Source organism: Polyergus mexicanus, unplaced genomic scaffold (assembly GCF_030449975.1).
Source record: "Polyergus mexicanus isolate NDT 795.1 unplaced genomic scaffold, iyPolMexi1.0 SCAF_5, whole genome shotgun sequence".
Lineage (NCBI taxonomy): Eukaryota > Metazoa > Arthropoda > Insecta > Hymenoptera > Formicidae > Polyergus > Polyergus mexicanus.
In genome coordinates, this window is record NW_027223325.1 from 10,505,376 (window position 1) to 10,529,659 (window position 24,284).

General features: G+C 41.1%; 1 protein-coding gene and 1 long non-coding RNA gene across 2 annotated transcripts in view; both read right to left on the reverse strand.

The window, feature by feature from the left end:
- LOC138933747 (uncharacterized) overlaps window positions 1–7,419 on the reverse strand; it is a 45,173-nt gene extending 37,754 nt beyond the window's left edge. Inside the window, exon 1 of the long non-coding RNA XR_011447022.1 lies at window positions 6,581–7,419. This is a non-coding gene — a long non-coding RNA (uncharacterized lncRNA). The remainder of the gene's footprint in view (window positions 1–6,580) is intronic.
- The window catches only part of Sgf29 (SAGA-associated factor 29), a 93,711-nt gene that overhangs the window by 26,908 nt on the left and 42,519 nt on the right, over window positions 1–24,284 (reverse strand). The gene's annotated exons all lie outside the window — the stretch shown is intronic.

Below are 24,284 nucleotides of genomic sequence, written 5' to 3' on the forward strand. Positions count from 1 at the left end.
AGATGCACGTGGTCGATTACCTGCAGGCGGATATGTCACTTCGTCTAGATAGTACGTGCGCAGGCGGCGGATGTACGCGAAGCTCGAAACGTGGCATATCGCTGACATTCGTAGGAGCTCGACTAAAGGCCGACTGGATGCCATTGCCGCGCTATGTACACTAATTTCCGGGCTGTTTGATAGATCTTGGGTGATCGTTAATGATGTTTAGAGAGGCCGACGACGGAGAGGATCTCGTCGATTGCCATGGCGGTGGCTCGCTCGATACGCGCTTCAAAGCGGTATTAAATGTACGGTCACCACGGGACAAATTTCGCAAACGATTGCATGGCAAATGTTAAGCTTGCTGTCGTGCTCATTTGTTAAGGTGTCTTACCATGCAGTCGAGGCACGTCTGAGAGACCAACGGGACCTAACTTTCATGCGCCGAGTTGGAGCGCAACGGCGCAAATTCGCTCGCAAGTCAAAGAGCTTAACGTAAAGCTTAGTGTTTTCGTAATTAATTAGAGCGTTCATTAATCTGATAAATTCAGCAAATACGTTTTGGCTACGTCAACATATTAGGCACTAATAAACATAAGTTTACTGAAGCGATAAAACAGGATCTAACAATAAAATGATATAACACAGAAACTGTTTCTGGATCATTAAATTCTTCGCCGCTAGAAACCAATAGACAAAGTTGCAATGGTCGCATACTATCGCGGAAGATCTGTATATCTGAAAATACACCTTGTTCTCATCTCGTAAGCATCGTCGTATATTTTTCTTTTTTCATCAGATACATACCACGTACCTACGAACGATCGGTGCGTGCAGCAGGTATATGCAAATAGAAGCGACGAGACAATTGAACACTCGATTCGCTTTCGATCTCGTAAAATTCCATAGCGCGATCGGCGCGCAGGAAATATTATTGTCGGATGGGTAGGCGAAGAGAGAGAGAGAGAGAGAGAGAGAGAGAGAGAGAGAGAGAGAAAGTCCTCCTCGGAAGAATGCGGGGAAACGAAGAGGCTGCGCGTTACTATCCGCTCGGTAGTACGTTCGCTAACGTAGGTGCTATCCCGGCGATGGGTTATATTCCCGAAGCCGGTTTTACGAGCGGTAGACGCGTACGGGATAGGAGATAGGTTTCCAACGATCTCGGGTTGCTACGTGCAGCATTCGAGAGAAGCAGCAGCGAATAGCGGAAAGAGTATAAGGCGCGCGGGTAGCGCCTGTATTCTTATACAGGAAGCATATCCCCGATAGTCCGCGTTCGGGACTTTGCCTTCGCCGACGATGTCTATGAGTGTCCCCCCGGGATATTTTTACAGTGGGAAATGTCTCGCGATTTGTTGAGCACCACGGAGGCGTATTACGAGTTAAGAGAATAACGCTACGGAAAATATTGCGCGCGGCCTGGGAAAAACTTGGTCCGAGAAATTGCCTTGTTGTATTGTATATATTATATTGCTTCACGTAATGGTGTGGTAATATTAAATCAGATTATATATATATATAAAAATTTAATGAAATATATTACACACGCAACGTAAAAGTTTAAATATAATTAAATTTAAATAAAGAAAAATGTTTTATTCGTAATAATGAGCAGATTTATCAGAATGTTACATTTAAGGATTAATATATCTATTTTTAGGTATTACAGGCCATCGTATTTTTGCCACCGTATTATACCGCATTATTTTTCTACTCCAGATAATGCCATCATCTTTCATGAAGGCAAGGTAACCTGTTTGGCAATGTATGCGCACACATTTTAACTTTCCGGTTAACTTTATATCGCTTTTCCGGGCGCCTCTCCCGTGAGAAGAAGTTTTATATCTACGAGTTCTTACACACATTTTACCAGACATAAAAATGCCAGAGGGAAATACGTCAGTGCGGTAAGCCCCACACTCTATATACTTCTTCTCAAGATGCTTAACAAGTCACCAGATTATTTTCTGAGAATACTGTTTTTCAATTAAACCAAAGATGGAACAGAGAAAATATAACTTATATGAGATAAAATCTACAAATACAAAATATTTTTTTAATTTGAATTTGATAAGAAATGTGAAAATTCTACATTTAAATTCATATGTTAGTTAATATTTCCATTTGAAAATATGAATGAATGTGCTTTAAAATTTTACAAAATTTTTACGTCGTGACAAAATTCTTGCAGAGCACTGTTCTTATCCAGGCAATAATAAGCTTTTGTACGAAGCGTTTAAAAATTCGCTTTAAATTCCGTAGTCTCATAAAAAGGGATTCTTGCAGAAACTCGCGGAATGCGACGTAAAGATGAAATTTACGTCCTTCGAGTGTTAATCATTAAAACGCTTCATCTCCTCGACGAAATAAGCCTAGGTTCGAACATTCCGTTTTCGCCACAAACGACGCGTCTCTCCGACGCGCCCTTGGCGCGTGCGGTAGTTCAATGAGGCGCCATTGTCGTCCGCGCCCAGAATGATCATAAATATTCCACATCTCATCTCTCTCCGCCGCGGCCGGCTTTCCCCTCGCATAAAGGCACGCGATATGTTCCCCACCGCGTTCGCGCCAACTCCCCATGGGCAGACGGGAGCGTCGACGCAGCAGGTGCAAACGCGATATCTCTCCATCATAATCGTCGCGGATAATGGGGCCTTAGACGCCTGAAATTACTGAAAGAACGAGACCGGAATCATTCAAAGTCAGCTGCGGCGCGTCCGCTCGCGCGCGCGGTGCATCTTTATGCATAGCTATCTCTCGTCCTTTGTATCGCGAATGAAAATGATTCGCGAGCACGAATCACGAGGTATCAGTCGCAATTAATCGACGTCGGAATCTTGAATGCTCATCGGATCCGTCTGGATCTTTGGGTAGCGGCGCGGCGCGGGGCGATTAGTTACCCTCGTGACATTATCGCGGTATTAAACGCCGCGAGACGTAAAAAATCGCCACCCGGAGAAAAGGGGGGGTAATTAATGTTCGCCGTTGCGGCTTGCGTGACCGAACGCGATCGCGTTCGCGTTATACTCACGCGTTTGCACGTTCTCGGGAGAAAATTCGACAGCGCGGAGTGGAATCAAGGATACGCGAATCGCTAAAGATGCACGCGCTCGTTTGCCGGGAAAGGAACTTCATCGTGTTACTGCCGGTATCATTATTTCGTTTAAGACGAAAACGACGTTTCGTGCGCGGCCGCGGAGACCGTGAAAATTGCCTCGAGGAGAATCGTCTTATCAAATAAAAAGACGGACGTTGGGGTGCCGGTCCGGGCGCGAGGACGAAAGATGAGAGACGAAAGCGATGCGAAGAGAAGAAAAGAGGAGGAGGCGCTCGATTGCGCGGACGTGCGAACTGACAGGAGTCCGTCCCAGATATCCAGCGGGATAGTTCTCGTTTTGCGGCCAGCCGGCTCGCACCTTTTTTCGTCCGTTTGCACCTTCACCGAGGGTATACTTACGCTGGGCGTACTCATTATTTCTCATCCGTTCCTCTCTCGGTACAGACCTCTCCTTTCATATTTAACCCGCCCGTCGCTACGGAGCTTTCGGCGTGTTTAATTTAATCGGTATCGACGCCCTCGACCGAGTGAACCGTGCGATCGATCCGCTCCAGTCGATAGCCGCGTATTCCGCTTGCGAAACGAACCTCTCGCTGAGGGCAATTGTTTTAAAACGCATTGCGAGAGAGAGAGAGAGAGAGAGAGAGAGAGAGAGAGAGAGAGAGAGAGAGAGACTCGCCTTGTCCGCACGAAGATCCGGGATAACGCGACACAAGCGATACAAGTTCATTCTCTCTGTGCTTTGGTGTAAAAATTTTTTTTAATTAATATTGAAACTATGTTGAATCGCTATTATCTGTTAAATTTCGTCCTTGTTTTATTTTAAAACATTTATTTATGATAATGTTGATACGGATAAAATAAATCGGCACGCGGGCGTTTTTATCGTAATTGATTTAATGATACTTTTCTGCGATCACATTTAACAGATAAAAACAAACGCTCTTATTTTTTACAAATATACCATATATTAAATACGTATGTTTTTCGATTTTAATACTCTGTAGACTAGCTAGTCCTCTTCCATGGAAACGACAGAGATGAAATCTTTTATCTCGACTTGTGCATAAAGCAGCGCCTTTTATGACTGTCACTTTAAGGCCGAGGCTTTACGACCCGGCCGCTTGCATATTTTACTCCGATCCAGCGCAGCAGTGCTGGGTCGCGCGAAATTGAAGAGCCGTATATTATACCGAAAGCCACTTTTGACACTCCTTCGCACGTTTCCGGAAATTACACGAACCGTTCGTTTTTCCATATTACAACTCGTGTCTCTTGCGTTTTACGATACAACGCTTCTGCTGCATCACACACATATCGTATACATAAATTATATTTAATCTACAACGATTGTATATTTCATCGATTACATTGAAAATTTAATAAAATAATAATGCAAGTGTATAATTACACATACACTCATTATTTATTATCTATAATTATCTATCGAGTTTTATATAATGGATGAATATATCTCTTTTTTTTTTTTAAATATACGTATTCTGTTTTATAAATAACTCGCGTATAATATTCACTTGCCTGAGTAGAACGTAAAGATTCCGCGAAAGTCCAGAGAGTGTATAAGAGATTGTCGAATAAAATCTATAATCGAGGCGGAACAAATTGTGAAATTTTGTCGCTTGAGTGCAACGTTATTATCCCGACATCGCGTAATATTCACGAGCTACGAGCGGACTTACGCAGCACTTATGAAATAGATGGCAGATTCGCTGTTCCGGAGAGGCAAGCGGGTTTGAAAAACGTTCTGGCGGCACGGCAGTTATTACCGGAAGAGAATTCCGCGCGTGGGAGTATGTTACGTTCTACCATCTCCGGAGGCATTACGATTAATGAGTTTGGACGGGAGCCATCTGAGGAATCATATAAGAAAGACGTCGCTTAAACGGCAATTCCATGCTGTACCGTTTGTTACGGTGGTATGGATGGAACGAGTGGAAAAGAGAGGAGCGAGCAGAGAGAGAGAGAGAGAGAGAGAGAGAGAGAGTAAGCGAGAGAAAGGATTTTGCGACAATCGCATTTTATATATATCTAGTTACATACGCCGATTTATATCGAGAAATTCACATATCGAAAATTTCAATCACCTCTGTATGTTTTGTCACCCATACTTAATTTTATTTTATTTAGTTATTTACTGTCTTTTCTTATATCATATGGTATGGTTGTGGCTTTTTAAATTATTGTTTTTTTTTTTTTTTTTTTTTTTTTAATAGAATGAAAAATATGTATCTATTTTTCCCAATTTTATTCACGCGCGTAAGAAATATCTATCTATTTTCGACAATAAAATAAAATTGCACATAATTTATGAAACTGTGACGGAACGAAATTTTATGCTAAAAATTGACTCTTGATAATTGACTCCGTATAATTGAATACATTCAAGTTATGCAAATATCTTTCAATCAAGAATTTCGCAAGCCCGCTATCGGCTAATACGCCTCGTCTTTTTATTTTCCTGCCTCGAATGTGTCGGCGCGAGAACGACCATATAGCTCTCCTTGTAGAGGAGAGACGGAATGGGAAAGACATAAGAAAGGACATTCTCGGTTTTTAATAGGAGAGAGGGGAATTCTTTCCGATTCTGGCGCATCGCCAGCTCGCACACGCGAGTACGCCAAGATAGGAAGGCAACCTTGCGTGTAACTCGCTGCGACAAACTCAAATATATCCCGTGTGTGCGCGTACGGTTAAACCGTTTCTCGACCTATCTCGTCGACGATTTTGCAAGCCTCTCCAACTGCCGCCGCGATAGCGCCGTAGTTTCAAGAGAGCTTTAGCAATGCCCGCGGGACTATTTCGAGATTTAGTGGCTCCGGTAAAGTTCGTTCCTTAAACCGCGAATAATATCGACTTTGATGTAAACTATATTCTATGTAAGAGGCGCGTTACAGACGTAAGTTCGATCCGACGCAAGCGGGAAAAAATAGCGAGATTCACGCGAAAAGATGTCTGCTCGTTAGCGATTGTAGTAATATTCTGCGATGTTGCGTAAAAACGAGTGTATATCGGTGTAAGAAATATGAAGCTGTCGCGGCAAATCACTCAGCTGGGTTTCGTCCCACGTTCGCCACTAGCAAAGTTACTCGATCGCTTTATTAAGTTAACTCTCCTACGACATGGGGGCAGCTGTGTAATTATTCTCGCGCTAATCGCCGAGGGCAGCATTACATGTAATAAGAATTTTCCCTGACTTAATACACTTGGAGAACGGAACGGCCTTACTCTTTCCTCGCTCGCTCTGACGATTATCATGCAAACTTGTAGCAAATCGCTAGTAGATTTCCGTTTCGAGCGTAACGTATTTAATTACGGGTTACTCGATGCTCTTATGCGTTCGACTCTGCTTGCGACGTCGAATATGTGTTACCTTTGGTTGCAACATCAAACGTATTGCATATAATGCATCTCTCGAGGAATGACATGAAATGATACGAGAAGCACGTTTCCAGTTAATTGTATCGACATACGTGAAATTCGTGACAAAACACGCCCAGACGAACATGTATAAATACCTACTTGGCCGCATTTCGATGATACATATCCAGTATTTGAAACATCGGTCGACCGTCCAACCAGATATCGCATGGTCCGATGGTCCTTGGTCCCATCGATAGCGCAACACCCCACACTGACACACACACACACGCGCGCGCACACATACGCTCGCGTGCGCGCACGGGGCCACTTCTCGAGTATAGCAGATATTTTGGTCCGGCCCAATATCTCCGCCATGCATCATTGCCGTCGTCGTGTTTCATACAAGGCTCGTATAACAAATGGTGGCCAAGGTGCGGCGGGAGAGGAAGGAGTCCCCTTGTCTCGCGGTGTCTTGTTCCATTTTCGCGCGCACCAATCATTTGCATTGACAGGGCCCTGTTCCGGGCAAAAACTCGCTTAAATTCTGCTGCCACCGGCCCCGGGTCCGCTTTCTAACCCGCTCGGGCATCGGGCGAGCGACGGCCGTTGGCCCCGACGGAGCTTTCGCCCGACGGATCGAAGGATGCAAACGACAGGCGACTGATTTACTCGCGCGTGATTTTTACTCGCTCTCGTTACCGACGCTCGTCGACCGTTGTAACTCCCTCTCCTCCTTCACCTTCGATGGAAACGCCCGATCGAACTCCGAGGATGCGTGAAAACTTTTTTGTCGCGCAGCCACGATCTTCCGACAGATCGCGAGCGATAAAGATTATTCGCGTATAAATTCCTCTCAGCGGCGAACGAACATTCGACCGATATTTTTCTTTTTTCGAATCTGATGTGAATTTTATAATTTATCGTCCAACTCATACTCTGAGAGCTAACCAAGAGGAAACGAACGAATAGCGTATCTTCGCGAATATTTTTTTCAGTATATTAGAAAAATTCGATGGCGTGCGTCGATGGGAACGAAGCCGAGAATACTGTTCAGGTTTCCTCTCGCGCAACTTCCATATCACGATCCATTATCAAATTTCGTTGATTTACCGAGGTGCCGCAAACGCGCGCAAAGTTTACGTAGTTTCACGCAATTACGCTAAGAAGTAACTTGATCCATTTGATAGCGGAGTACACGTTCGCGGCAGATCGGATGGCACGGTGAGTGGAGATATTTCCGAACTAATTGGTGGAGAGCGTCCTTCGCAACAGTCTGGATGGCCTCCAGTTGCTTTCTTCCTTCATCCTCGTCTCACGCTCGCCAGTTCGGGCCGAGTTCTCGCGTAAATCCTCCAGGTAGGAAGAAGGAAGGGATATCAGGGAGGATTTTTTCTATCCAAACGGCCGTCGTGTGCTAACACGGAGAGATACGCGTGATCGTGAATCATACCAGTTAGTGTCGAGAGTCTTGCTCGCAGCTCGTTAGATTTATCACCTTTTGCACTCACAACGGATCTAGTTTTCCGCGTGCGCCATGATACGACGATAACGGTTTGACATACACGTTGGCGTGCGCTCGTGTATGTGTATGTGCGTGTACATATATACACAAATGCCAAAGCGTTTATATATCTGCTTCTCTTCTACCTCTCTCACTATTATCAGCATATATAGTTGAATCTTTTGTTACGCCCGTTGTACCGATCTCTCCTGTGGGATCTTTGCAACCGGGTAGTAAGGAACCTGAAAGAAGAAGAAGAAAGAGGTGTGCCTTGCTATCGAGATATCTCGGAGAGTACAAAGTATATAGCAACGAACCCGCCAGCGAGCAAACACCGTGACTCTCTCATTTTCTACTTTTCTATATTCAACAATCCCTTCTCTCTTCATTCTCGCGTCAATCTGTCTTTAGACGAGTTCAATCGTTGACTACGATTTAACCACGATTCGCGAACTCTTATCCAGGCTAGTCCGTTGATCGTATGACATGAATCGCGGTCGTGAGAGCTACGCGGAACAGACCGCAAGGTCGTCAAAGAAGATGGTAAAGAGGATCCAGAATGTCTAGTGTGCATGGAGGGTAGAAAGGCGAGTTGAATTAATAATCGGCAGATCGGCCAGATAGCGGCCTCCCCTCGAACACGTCAGGGCGAGAGGAAAAAGAATAGGAAGGTAAAAAAGGAAGGTAAGCAATATGGGCTTAAGGGAGGCTGAAGCTTCTAAGAGTTGAGCATTGAGTTGATTTATACCAGATGGTAGATAGCGGCGGTGTGGCCATGGCTGTTTTGCTCGGTACGGTCACTCGCTGAAGCAGCGAGAGCGAGCGAACCACCTTCAGGGCCGGGATATATTTGAAGCCTCTGTAATACCGGAGAGACGAGAGATCGAATCGAGGAAGAAGAGTAAGAAAAAGAGGAAAAGGAAAGAGCATAGAACAAGAAGAGTCCAAGGACGAAGGATAAAGCGAAGAAGAAACGGAATCGCGCTCTTCAAGAATCGCATTTAATAGAAGATGCCGATGCCAAGTGAATTAATATAACCGCCTGTAATATAACGACCCATAACTTCCTCTTTCGATACATTTTCATTAGCATTATATTGTAAAATCATCGCGTTTTTCTTTTTCATATTGTGGAATTATTTAATTACGCCGTTGTTTAGCATTTATGAAGGATACGTCGAGGAAGCGCGAGAATATCAGCTCACTTGATCCTAGTGTTTTTATTTGAAAATTTTCTCCACGAGATCGATGAGAAAATTTAACGTATAAGTCTTCGGAGAGAAAATTGGCTTGGGACCCGATCATAGGTTGCCGACGAATTTAGGAAAGCGAATGCCCTGCACGTTGTTATCGGACATTCGTACGTCCGTAACGATCGTCTCCAGGGACGAGTATATGACGGCTTGGCTTTTTGCGCGCGTGTTCATTCGCAGTAAAAGTCTCCTTTGTCACTTTCAGCGCAAGAAGAGAGAGAGAGAGAGAGAGAGAGAGAGAGAGAGAGAGAGAAAGAGAAGAGATTCCGACACATTTATCACCCTACGCTAGACGTGTTTGCGCAGCTAAAATTTAATTAATGCGATTGACGCGTCCCTACTGCATGTGAATGCGCCGAGCTGCTTGAGCTATGCAGCTTACAGATATTAAAAAAACTCAAAAAGATCCATAGCAATTCCATAATAGAAGAGATAATTATATATTGCCTACGAGGAGGAATAATATCAAATAACAAATGACGTAATATTTTTGCACATTTTAAATATGTGAGCTATTTAAGATTATCTCTAGAAAATTTTGCATTCTTCGATAGATAAATGCAATAGTATAATATTTAGGCATTTAATAAACATCTTGCATACAAATGTATTACTTGAAGCAACTGTGTAGAACCTGTCGTTTGAATTTGCTAATTCAATGGCGTTTGTTCAGCAAGACGGCAACAGCCGGACAAACTCTCGCTCTCACGCTCTTCTAAAGCGTCGGCGTGCGCGAAAACGCGCGCTACTGATGTCGTCGTCCTTCGCGATAGCAATGTATACGTGGTGGAGAGAATTGTCCGTCGTCGGAACGGCGGCAAAAGGAGGCGAACGCGTCGAAAGTGGAGGAGGCGCGCGAGAGAACCCGAAGAAACGAATAAGAGAGCCGGATAGACGACGGGCGGAGGAGCCCGGCGAAGGGGTCGAACGAAGGCAAAGATCGGGATAGCTGTCGACGGGCATTGAAAAATGTGCTAAGTCCAGAAAAAGCGGCTCCCGTGCCCGCAAGCGCCGCGCGGGCTCTCGCTCTCTTCACTCTCTTCGTCTTCTCTCGTTTTCTTTCGCCGCCGTCCATCTTCCTCCGCTCTTAACTGGCCTCCTCTCCGCGCCCCATTACCTCGCAATCCTCGCTTCTTGTCTGCCTGTTAAACCGGCGGATACAGCAAAACGGTACAGGATCGGAGAATGTGGCAGAGCGGCCAAGGCTACTGTCGCCATTAACATTTGCTTGCGCTCGGTTCTTAACGCAATTTCGACGTGTCCATATGTATGTAAATAGGAGCGATGGCGTATTCGCGTGTATGCAAACGATGTGGCCTCGTTTCCTCTCTCTCTCCCCCCCTCTCTTTATCTCTTTCTCTATCTATTTATCTATCTATCTATTTATTTCTTTATTGATGATTGAAAGATTTGCTTAAATCAAAAATTTTCCATAAGATATGTGTCTTAAATATTTCACTATTTTTTGTATTAGATAAAACAACAGATAAAAAAAAGAGATAATTTATTAATTACGAAGGCATACAGAAATTTACCTAAAATGAACACAATCACCTTTGGCGATGCATAATATTGTAACTGCTTCAAGCGCGATTCGTTGTTTAATCATGAACGTGGTGCATTTTTCAGATACGCGCACACATATTTAATCGCAAAATGCGTAAAGTATTATATTTATCAATGTATTATATTTATATAAACTACAAGTATTTATATATTTTTCTTATTTGAAAAAAAAATTGATAGAATTTTTTCAATTTATTACTTATATACGATATTGATTGTAATGACATAAAAGTTAAAAAACAGACTGTTATCTTTTTGATGAAAAGGGAAAAAAAATTATTGTACATTTGCTTGCATCTTTTATCGAATATTCGGATACGTACGAAACACTTCAAAGTACGGAACAACGATGGTAACGAAAGGATATGAGAGCAGATTTTCGATCGAGCGACCTTAACACGAACCGACTCGACGCGTTAGGGTAATTACGGGCACCTTCGTCGGCGAAGGTGCCATAACCGTTCGGCCGCGCAGCAGGGTGCCAGAAGAATATTGCCAGCGAATCCGAGGCGCTAACTAACCGACTGGTTAGCGTACGAAAAGATGCCTCTCACTGTCTTTCTCTCTCTCTCTCTTTTATCGTCACTCCGCTTCCCTCGGCTCTTCCCTACGGCAAATGCGTCCAACGTACGCACGCACGCACGCACACACGTCCGTCCGATAATTGAGTCACAAATTTAACGGCAAACGCGACAAATGATATATCGTTTCGGCGATTCGTTTCCGCCGAATATCAGACGCGGTGAGCATACAGAATACGCGACGTCTCGGATAATTTCGCGTTTATCGTTGTCATCTACAAATTAAGAAATGCTTTTCGCTATAGACAACTAATATCTGCATGAAAAACGGCGTGGACAAAAACATTTTCATGTATTAACTTTGAATCTTAAAGCAAAAATAAAACCAATCATTTTCAACGATTTATAAATTTTTATTTTAAATATTTGGTTTATTTATTATATATTTTTTATTTATTTAGTTTATTTGTTATATAATATTTATTATAGTAGTATCTATTTTTTAAATGTCTAGTTCATTTTTATTATAAATGTCATTCTTTTGACATTTGAGTCTGTCTTTCAATCTCTGCGAGAATCACGTAGAATAGTATTGATTATTTTAATTTCGGAAAAAATAATGATAGATAATAACGTCGCATAATAAATACATGTATCATCTTTATATTTAAAGAGAACTATCTAACTCATTTTATACAAGAGCGACGTTATACAAAGATGGCATAAATTAAGTGGCATTACACATGGACGGCTCGTGAAGGTACGCGTTGTGCATCACGATATTTATGTTCGATATGCAAATGCACAAGTACTCGCGGCATCTGAAATAATTACGGGGCTCGCGTGAAAAGTTTGACGTGGCACAATTTCCGTAAATCTGTCATTCTACGTTTTTCTCGCTATCATCGTTCGACCGTGCCTCGCGGCTTCACGCATACGCGAAAGTTGCCGCCGACCTGCGTTCATCCCTGTTCCATGTATACCCATACACATATATTCGTGTACTCGATAATTGAGTCACAAGTTAACGCTCAGCGCGACAAATGATGTATCGGCCGGCCGATTCATTTTCACCAGATATCAGCTGTAGTAAATGTAAATGTACGAGTCTCTTCTTGTCTCGCCGTAATTTCGCGAATAAATAATGATGGAACGATTTATTAACGACCGCTATACGCGATTGCCAACTCGGCACTGTCACTTTCACGCGAAACGCAATAATTATACTAAGAGACGAGTCAACCGTTCGTGTTGAAATATTGACAGATGGATATAATCTAGAAGTGATAATACAATACGACGCAAAACGCGCGCCTCCGTGAACGCGACAGTTGATTAAACGCAACGATGATTTAGAATCTAAATGTAATAAACGTGTATTCAATCGATAACGTGTAATTTTTATATTTGTTTATTTTGAGCTCTCTTTACCTGCGCGAAGAGAGTCGCACGTGCGGAACGGCACGCATAAACAAACGATATCGCGCGACAACGAAGGTGTCGGGCATGCGCGCGATGTACACCTCGTATGATGCGCGTGTTGATTATTCAAATTCTGAGCAAATATCTAGTTTCTCGCCCGAGACTATTAGCTCTAACATCACCGTTGAACATCTTTTCGCAGCTTTCCGCTCATCCCGGTCTCTCGCTTGCGCGTAAACGTATGCGGGTTGCACATTTCTCTCTGTAATTGAGAGAGGTATGAATTTAGTATCCGAGTGACAAATGATATATCGTCAAGCCGGTATATGTATCAGTTCGACGATTCGTTCTCTCCGGATACCAACTATAGAAGATGTATAACTTTACACGTCGCGCTCTCCGCGCACGCTTGGCCGCGAGCTGAAAATAGCGATGTCGATAATATATGAAGGATTGATAAGCGCTACAATTACAAGGCTCGTCGCAATTTTTGCCACGATCGACGATTATTATCCCGATACTCCCATCTCGTTTGATTAATCGCAAGAAGCATTTTCTCGAGCTAGAGTTCGCGCAGAAGAAAAAACCAGGGTTGGGAAGAGTAACGCGTTACTTGTAACGTTACCGTTACAGTTACTTTTTTTCGGTAACGATCGTTACCTTTTTCTGTTTGTAAAGATAATGTCGTTATATTTTTACGAATTAGCCGTTATTTTGTGGTTCTTTATTATCCTATATCTATTCGATAGATGTATTTTTTGAAAAATATTTTCTAGCCTTCTATCATAGGCTGCATTCCGATATAGTCACTGCCAGTACTGAAAATCTATAGTAACGTAAATTATAGATTTTACAATACTGATAGTGAATATTGGAATACACTCTTAATAATATCAATATTTCTCTTATCGATATTTAAAAAGAATGTTTGATAAAAATTTTCGAAATTGAAATTTCTAAATTACAATTTAAATTCCTATAAAGATAAGTGTATTAAAAAGTAAAGATATTAATATAAAAAATTAGAATCAATAAATAAGTTTAATATAAAAAATGCTTGCTATATAGAGACTAATTTAGAGTTTTTAATTATCACGTTTCTTAGATTATCACATTTAATATTGATTTAATATTGATTAAATAATTTTATAATCTAATAGCTTATTTTAGCAGTGGAAAAAACAAAAACATAACGAAAAAGTAACGGTAACGGTAACGCGTTACTTTTTAAAATCAGTAACGAGTTACTTTTATAGAGTAACATTCCCAACCCTGGAAAAAACATGCAAGCCGCGTTATGTACCTTTGTAGATTTTAACGATCGTTACGTAGGTTCGAATGTACGAAACACGCGCGGGGTACAGGATGATTACCGCTCGCCCCATCATTTGTCATTTCTCGTGTAAAGCCACGGCTTCTTCCGTCTCTGGGGCGGTCGGTCGAATCTCGCAAAGAACGCGCGAACGCATCGCGCTAGACACGCTACACGCGTGTACGCGATAAGAGAAACGCTAGTTTCGCGCGCGCGTAACGTGACAAATGATCCGTATACGCCGGATAATTCCAACTTAATAAATAATAAATCAGACCGAAGAGCGAGGTGCAAATGTTTCGCGCCGTGGCGTGACTCCTGCCATGTAATCTGATTCCCGCAGAAGTTGTATTACAACGCTAACCGCTGCTAAAACAAATTATGGTTTCGTGCGTGCGAGCGAGATAATGACGGGCAATTACGTCGAAATAAAACTTTTGTTTTCACTCACGGTAGCGAGGGGATAAGTGGTGTGCGTTTACGCGCGTCGCGAAAAATTAATTTCGGTAACACGCATACAAAGCTACGATTCGTATCGATATAGTATATCGTATACCATTTTTCTTTTAATACGCGAAAATGGAATTCGTGTGGGCAAGTAATGCACGTATACGCATAGAGAGATTTATCATAGGCCACTTTCGGCTATAGTATCGCAATCTGCTGTATTGGTCGTCGCGCGCGCGGTGATTTCTATTTCTGCATATTCAACATTGGCCTTAATCATTCCGGGTGATTGTGCGCCCACACATTGCAAGTGCACGCAGGTGCAAGACTGCCGGTAACCATGCCATACGTGTACGCGATCAGTCAGCTACGAATTCAGCGTGCCAGGCGACAAATGATACATCGGCCGGCCGGCTGATTTCGTTCCAGCTGATAGCAGATCGATAATGGTCGGTTCTCTGTCTAATTCGCCAATTTCCCGTACAAGCATCCGCTACGGTCAGATGCATAGAACGTTACTGGTAGTACCTTATATATCTGGATAATTTTACACGGCAGAACATAATAATAGTTATTATTTCAAAAAATGCAAACTTTAATTTAGCATAAGATGATATTTTGTCGCCGGAAAAGGAAAAGGACGAAAATATTCTCGCTACGCGTGTAAATTGCGCGCAAGTTTCTAAGTTGTATGTATGTGTATATATGGATTTTGTAAATATATCGTGAATTTTTAACGTGAGATTTTAATTGAAAATGTTTGCGTATATTGCCGTGTTGTTTTGTAATTTAGTAAGATAATTCATATTTTTCGCAGAATTTCAATTGTAATATATTTCAATCAAATATATTTAATTATACAATAATAAAAGAATATACATATATATATATATATTAAGATTATATGTGTAAATCATTTTATTAACATATAAACAAACATATTTTACGAAATTTATATATTTACATTATTATATATTAAAATATTCGATAGCATTTTAGACAACTAATGAGTTCGAAACTCAGTTTACGAACATGCCATTATCGGCTCGCTATCGAAACTGATTTTGCATAAGATAATTAAATAAAATAGCATATATATATATATAAAGATTTGCGTTGCCAATTTGCGTCTTGTGTTACTCCACATCCGAAATTAATCGAACCATCATGAAACCGGTTCGCTCCGTTCGTATGTCAATTCCTTAAAATTCCCAGATGCTAATGTACGCACGCATACGCGTACGCGCGTATTCGATAATTGAGTCACAACTTTAGCATGCATGACGCGACAAATAATGCATCGACTGGTCGATTCGTTTCCCTCAGATAGCAGATCTATTCGATGTACGACTCTGCGATTTGCGCTCCATCGTATATGCGACTTCCTATCGTATATATATATATATATATATGTGTGTATGTGTGTACACGCGCATCCAGCAGGTGCATATCGTCGCACTCTCACTCGCCGATGCCCGCGCAAACGGATACTATTAAATCGGCCGCTTGTCAACTCGCGAAAACTAACTGCCCGCATCTCGCATCTGCATACTATCGAGATACGTTCTGCAGCGGCGCCTCTCAATTTGCTGTTTTGAGTTAAAGCTACTCATGCATTTCTCCCTCCATCCTTATATACACATATATTTCTTTACGTAGGCATCTCGATCATTATTTCGATATGTCAAAATATTGATTTCGGTATGAAAAAATAGAAAATTCTCTCTGTTTTATGAATACTGCTACAAAATTGTAAGAAAACAGAATTTTTCGATTAATATTAAGGATTGTGTCATAACGAGAATAAAAAAATTTTGTATCTCACTTGCTAAAATTGCAGGATTATAATAATGATTTTACTTCAATTATAGATATGAAAGAATTCCGTCAATCAATGCATTTACTATTTACTACATATATACAACGATGAAGAGAAAGATATCTCTGCGAGAGACCTTATTTTATTTTATATACAGAAAAATTTTCCATGTACAAGCAACGATCGTTCGAGGAAAAAAATATATTACATATGTCTGTACATCGTATTCGATGTCTTCCATTATCGACACCTCCTCAATTCCATGAAAAATTGTTATGGACGTATGCGACATGTTCGAGACGATGATATCAAGTCGTGGCAGTAAAAGAGCTAAGTCACATTCGCGTCCACCAATCGTGGTCGAAAATATAGCGTGGTGCTTTTAGCAGAAATCACAACGCCCACGATGATCGCAACGGCAAACGACCGTTCTTTCTTCATTTCGACGTGCCATTCCACGCCTCGTATCAATCGTATTAACATTTCAAGCCTAACAAAAATATTAAACCTGCAAAAATTCCATGAAGTAGAACGTGTATATGTATGCATGTAACCGCAGATCAGTTTTACAATTCTAGAGATCTTCAATATTCAATTATTTTTACGTATTTAATGAATGATAGAAAATCCTTATCATCGTTAATTTGAGGATTAACGTTGCCAAGAGATTTGACCGTGCATTTAATCCATGTATTCGATATCTCGCATCTCGTTTCATCGAGACTAATCAGTATTACCGCTATATAACGCTTTTGAGAAACAAGTTTTCCACGATGTAATACGCAAAGTTTGCCGATGGAGATTGTTTCTGGCATAGAGAATGGCCGACGTATCTCGAGCAGCGAGTCCGATTTAATGACAATCGTAAATACGTCGCAGCGAAATCTATAAAATAGTTTTAACGATAGTAATGCTATTATTGTTATTATCGGCCCGGCCAATTTACAGAATGCCACGAGGCCGATCGCGCAGGGGGTCGTTTAACCTTGGCGCGAAGAGCAGCGAAGAATCGAGGAGCGAAGGGCGTCTCGTTATATATTCGCGCTATTAAGATAACCGTAGATCGCGAGATCGAAAACTTATCGCACGTGCACCGTCTGCTATCCTCCATCGTTCTCTAGTCTCTCGGACATCCGTCCGCGGAAAACCCGTCCTAATATGCCCGTGGCAGAGATGAACACACAAAGTAATAGATGCTTGAAATAGGAAATAAAAATATTTATATATCTCTTTCTTGCTGGATTATAAATAGTTGGTGTAATATAAAATAATTTATTTGTACGTTAATTCTTCGACTCTTTAGAGTTGAAAGAATATAAAAAAATATAACAATTTATACAAATCATACAATAATGTATCACAAACGACATTTATCTCAGTCTTCTACTGAGACTTCCTATACGTAAATCTTTCTTGTTGCACACCTATGCCGCATAAAAATGTCGGTTGCCTCCCGAAGCGATCGCTCTTGTCTCGGATCTCTCGAGATCTTTCTCCGCTACCAAAGTCGGCCATCTTTTTTGGCTCTTTCTTCGACTCCATCCACAGCTCCCGGGCGACGTAATAAGGTAATTCCCTTACATTTATTACTACATCGCTCAGAGAGAACACATCGGACCAGCTGCTTAAGTTTCATCGCGGTCGGCAGGTGCGGTTGATTTCCCCGCAAAACCATCGCGAACTGTCACGATCGTCACGTATTTCGACGGCCACCGAGAAGATTTGCTATATCGTCTGTTGCGCGATGATCGAATTTCGCGAATATATCGATCGTCGCAAAAAGGACGCGTGACACATTTGTATAGAAGTGACGTAATTATCGTCAACGACGAAGGGGAAAAGAAATACGAAGAACGTACCCGGTCGACCGTCTTCAGGACGTTTTTGCAGCCAGGTAAACGGTTCATTAAATAATGCGTCCATTAAATAATACGGTCATCTTCTTTAACTTGTCGCGCTGTGTTGAAGAAGTCTTTTCGATTCCTTGGATCCCCTTTGTCGTCGCGAACCTTTCTTCGGATCCCTTTACAGATCTCGGTGACAGTACGCGATCGCGCGAGGACTTGTTTGCACGCATTTTCGCTTCTCTTTCTTTCTCTTCACTTCGTTTTCGATCTTCAACGTGGTACGCTTATATAACATTTTTTTATTCGCGAGTTTGCGATCGAACGCGCTTCGCGACAAACGCGAGCCGAGCTTAAAAGGCACGCTAATGGCGTCAACATAAGGATATCCAAGGGAGAGATAGAATTATCTATACACCCAAGAGACTCGTCTGGACTTTTAAGGTTGAGTGCGAAATGTAGGTTTCGTAAAATATTTCAAAATACAATATGTATGTAACATGAGAAATAAGATTCTGCGAATCGCATATACATCATTCTTTATTCAAAAAATAATATGAATTTTATTATAAACATGTGTAACAAAAAATTTATGATTATTAAACTTTCGAAATCAGATACTAGTCTTTCGAAGATTAATTCAAGCATGAAATGCGTCTTTATCTTTTAAAAGAATAGAGTAGATCACCTTTAATTTAAATAAGAAAATTTTCGCGACGCCAATGGTAAGAACTGCGCGTTTCATAATCGCAATACCATAGATAGTGTTTCGTGCCATTGAGTTTCATGCGGTCCCAACAATAGCATCGCCGTGTCTTTACCGGTTCGCATGCCGCATTTTAAACCTTAGGCTATTCTTTGTGTTTCGTTGCCACTTGCGCCGGGTCATTGAATTCGCGGGAGGTAAGCCGGATATTTTAGATATCGCTAAGTAGATTCTCACGTACGTTTCTGCAGTTGAGATAATTGAAGTTATTCGCACGATCCTATCGCGCGGCAAGAGCAATAATATTTTTCGCAAACTTTTAGATCCACGAATTACGTATAGATCTTGAAAAGGAACGAAAGGTGCGTATATCTCTTTAAATGCCGATAAACCGATAATCAAAAATATCGCCGAGCGTGTTTGCAATCTAGATGAAACTTCTATTTCCCGAACAAAGGTCGCGCTGAAAAAGCGAAATTTAAAATATTTTTGTATACCTAGTGAACTATTCGAACGTATTCAGTACAATTGCCAAAGGAATAGTCCCGGTCGTGTTACGAGCGCGCTCGACCTTTGGGCAACTAGACGAGACGAACGGCATCCTCCGTTGCAAGAGGTGTGTCATTACATGCAATGCTAACTGCGCGTGCCTAATAGCACCGCAACTAGGATTGTACTCGTGCTGCAATGCTCACCCGGAGCTCGTTCCTGTATAATCGATGTCAGGGTCGAGCATGCGAACATACAACGTTACTAAACTCACGAAAGATAAATACATTCCTCCCCATAAATTTTGGATAATTGGATTAATTGGACTCATTCTGATTTAAAATATCATAAATGTCGTAAATTTTTGCTAGCAGTTCTCGATGGTCTATAATAATTTACACGAGACGATGCGTTTATAAATAATTTCTCACCTATAAAAAAGACGATCCAATAAATTGAACGGAACGGGTCGATAGGTATTGATTATATCAAAAGCATAATGTGATTAATAATAACAAGGGTAATTTCCTGCGAGAGAAAAGAGAATGAGCGTGTAATGATTATGAAGATTTCCATAATTGAAATCTGAGGCAAGTGCTCCGTAAGTACAGAGGAAATGCGATAATGTGGAGAACAATTAACGAAGATGGAGCAGATATGTACAACTAACGGTAATGAGAAGAGAAAAACGCGGGCACAAATGCGTTTATACAGGTTGTAAAACTCTTTACGTTGCAAGAAACGAGCGATTAACCGGCGGATCCGCCTTTCGATTTCCACAGACGCGGCATTCGAGATCGGGGCGCGATGGCTTCGCGCAACCGCGCTCGCGCTATAGTAAATCTTGGGATAGTAGACGGCAAATAGCACCTAGGGACCAAGTCGAAATTCCCCAAAGGAAGAATTGCGGAAAATTCGACTAACTTGGCACTCGGATGCGGAAAGGGCGGAGTCAACCGGCTGCAGAGTTCGTCTAATTTATACCCGGTTTACTGGCACACGCTCTTTCTATCCGCGATATAACGCCGGCAGATTAAATTCCCGCAAGTTTCCCGCTTCTAAATAATACTCGATAAGAGAGATATTGAATGTGTGTATTATATATAAGATGCAGCAGCCGCGGTCCTGGAATGTCCGAGAGGGTGCGCGATACGTGATATATGAGACTTCTGTAGAAACTCCGTCATAAAATCGCGCGTCGTACGCGCCGTGAAAACGAATCGACGAGGAATCGCGCGATCGCCATAAATCGCTTACGCAAAGTTTATTCGTGTGATTTATCTGACAGTAAAATCTACCTTGATCAATTGAGTCGATACATTGTCCGATGTGATAAGAGAGAGAAAGAGAGAGACCCACTGGGGTATGCTTATTTTATTACAATACACCGTTCAAGGCATCGAATGCTCGCGAGATTTTAAGGAGAAAGAGTTTATAAATTAATTTAAATTCAGTCAATTATACCTATAAACTAGCATCTATAAATTATACACGTATATGCAAAATTTCTCTAAAATATATTTTTTTCCGTTTTAATTGATTTGCGTGTACGCAAATTAATATTAAATATTAAATAAATTAATATTTCATATTTCATATAATTTTTTTTATCTTCAGGAAACCATTAAAAGAATTAATGGCAGAACATATTGAGGCTTGAGAAACGAATAAAACATTTTATGCGTCTCTTAATGTTTCTTTCCGTATACACCGAGTTGGTCGGATAATTTCGCAAACTGCAAGGACAAACGTACACTTCCTGCAGCCAGATTTACGATATGATTCTAATAATTCTGTCGCGAGGCATTAAAGTATCTCGGGGTACGAGGTTAAAGCACGCCCCGGGAGTGCATCGTTTTCTGGACTGGCGATAAAAGCGGACTTTCGACATTGGGATGGTCGTGCGGAAGCCACAGAGGAAAAGACGTTGTCGGCTCCGTAGAGAGGAGCAATTTTATTGGCGTATTGGCACAGATCCAACGCGAGAGGCAAATAAAACAGAACGTCGTGATTCCCGGCGGAACGGAGATGTACAACATCGCGGCACGAGGGCCGACCTTAAAGCGCAATTTAAACGTCGCAACTGAAATTTTGTACGGGTCTATCAAAGGTCCGGCGTTTCTCGACATGGAGGAAAAAGTCTCGTTTAATCTCCCGCGAATAATCGTGTAATTTTTTTTTATTTTTTTTTTATTTTTTTTATTTTTAGAAAGTTGTACGAATTATATTATTGTTCCGAGTAAATTGGACGTAAAACGTTAACTTGATAAAAATTTTCTTCGTATTTAACATTTTACAGATACTTTGTATATATAGTATACATATATTACGCGGTATATAGTATAGGTCGTACCAATATCGTATAGCCTGTGTAAGAGATGATATAAGGATCCATTAACTCACGTTGATGCATCCAACATAATAATCAGGTCGTATGTGCATTAATTACTATCGCGTTTCTATTCATCCCCCAGCTGTTACGAGACCACACTTCCATTAAGAAACTATGCCTTGAGTGCACTCTCTACTCTGTAAAATATATTTCGGCTCATCTTAGATTCAGGCATGATGATAAGAATCTAAAGATTCTAATACAAAAAACTTTAACGCATGTCAAGAGTTTTTAGTTTGTTAAATATCTTTTAAATATAATATTTTGTATAATTGTGTGTATGTGTGTGTGTGTGTGTAGTTTCCTATCTACTAAATATGTTGAATGCATTTTTATAGATATACATTATATACTTTCGGGAAAATCTGTAGTTGCGTTTGTATACCGATGGTATATTTTGAAAGAAAGAGATTCGCCAAAGTAGATTATTTTTTGAAAATTTATCGTATACTTCGGATACAAACACATTCGGGTTACATGGGATGAATCAAAATACGGGACAAGCACATCTTCAAGCAAGACGCCAGAGGTCGGCGAGGTCAGCCTTTGGGGTACCCGTGGACTTCTTAAGAACCGACAATGAGTACCCGAAGGCGCTAAGAAATCTCCTGCCGCCGTTCGTTGTTAAAGAAATTGTCTTGACTCGTTTTGATACCCGAAGATGTACTCGACCGCTTCAACATGGCATTTGTTCCCGAGACGTGCCAGTCGACATCGTCTCTTTGCCCCCATTCGGACGTTAACAAATGACATCTTTTTGCGCTTTCATCTTTTAACTTTTAACTATATATGTCATCGAGTTGAAGAAATTCGCTTAACGTGATCCCGAAATTGTCTATTTCATTAATTAAACACGCAATTTTTCTTTTTACAATTTATTTTGTCAGATTTCATCAATTCATTTTATTATCAATATTTTATTATATATGTCATGACAAACCAACGTTGACATCATACAAATACCACTAAAACCATAAAAATACTTATTTTTATCATATAATATCTCTTATGCTCTGGAAAATAAATTTCCAAATAAAATATTTTATTTATTTATTTAGCGAAATTAAATATTTCAAAAATAATTATTTTCAACGGTTGAAATGTAGCTCTCTATTACCGTTTCTTCTATGTCGTGATGTATAATACAAAAGCGGCGTTGCTAAGTAAGCTCATAATCGTCGCATCGCATTAAGCTCTATTTTCGACGCTAATTTCTCTGCCGCGGGTAAGGTTCCGTGTACAAGGCAGTCTGGCTCACGATATATTCCAGGGGACGGCTCTTCCTTTTTCACGTTCCTTCGTCTTTCTTTCTGGCTTGATAAATTCACCCGATGATCGAGAGGCGTGACTAACCGGTAGACGTCCGGCGAACGCGCGCAATGACTTTGGCACGGGCACCGGGCCCCCTAATTAGACGTTTGCTCTATGGTCGCGAAGGGGACGGTTCGTAGTGGGGCGATTTTTCTGCGCAATTTATTCCACAGGGCAATTCATAAGCCCTCTTAACGACTTAGCGTGGTAACAGCGTTCTTAATTGGCAAACGACTGCGCAGCGTATCAAATATTCGGTCGGAGTACGATAACGTTAATTATTAGCGCAACAATATATACGTTTCCACTTAACAGCGGGATATCGAATCATCACGAGCTTTCGTTAAATCGCATCTCAATGCATATGTAATCATATCATTATCGGTGTTCGATGTATAGTTTATTACAGTTTATCAAAGATAAAAAGTAAATTGAATTCTTAAATTGTATATCAATTTGTTAATTTATAAATATTATGTAGATGGTTTTGATTATATACAAAAAATTTCTATTGGATGCAAATATAGAGATAATATTTATTTATAACTTAATAATTAGATTATTCTTTCGTTATGAAAAATTTACAAATTAAAAATTTTTGCTCAACCTTTTGTAGTATTTATTAGATGGAGATTAAATGTGTTTTTTAATAATATTATAGGGAATAACTTTTTTATACATAATACCAGACAATTTTATATGAGAATACACTATTATTTTATCCATAATATTAAAATCTGGCACGCGATCGCATCTCACGGTCTTCTTTGCACCTCCTTCGGGCGTCGACCGTTCGATCCACGGGGCGTTACGTAATTAATTAGACTGCGGCGGATATTCGATTTAGCGTCTACGCCGACAAAAGGCGCAGTCGGGCGAGCTATGTGTGTGAACGGCCCCGCAAGCCCGAGAAATGCCGAGACGGTACCGTTCTCCCTCGCCTTTGATCGCTGACAGATTTGCGGCTCTATTTTACATTCCGCGTGGTCTACCACACGGCAGCATTTTCCCTCTTCCCCGTCCTTTCTCTTTCCCAACCTCCTTTCTCTCTCTCTTTCTCGTCCGCCTTTAGAAAATTAAAACGAGCCTACAACGGCGACGGCAATGGCGACACGCAGACGCATTGTCAAGCATTGCACTGCCAAGCAATTAGCTCTAGCCTTTACCACGAATGTATATCTCATCTTTGTTCTCTCTCTCTCTCTTTCTCTCTACTTGAACAGCCGTTTCATGATCTCTCTCACGTTCTATCCAGATCGTACAATACGGAGAATCTAGCG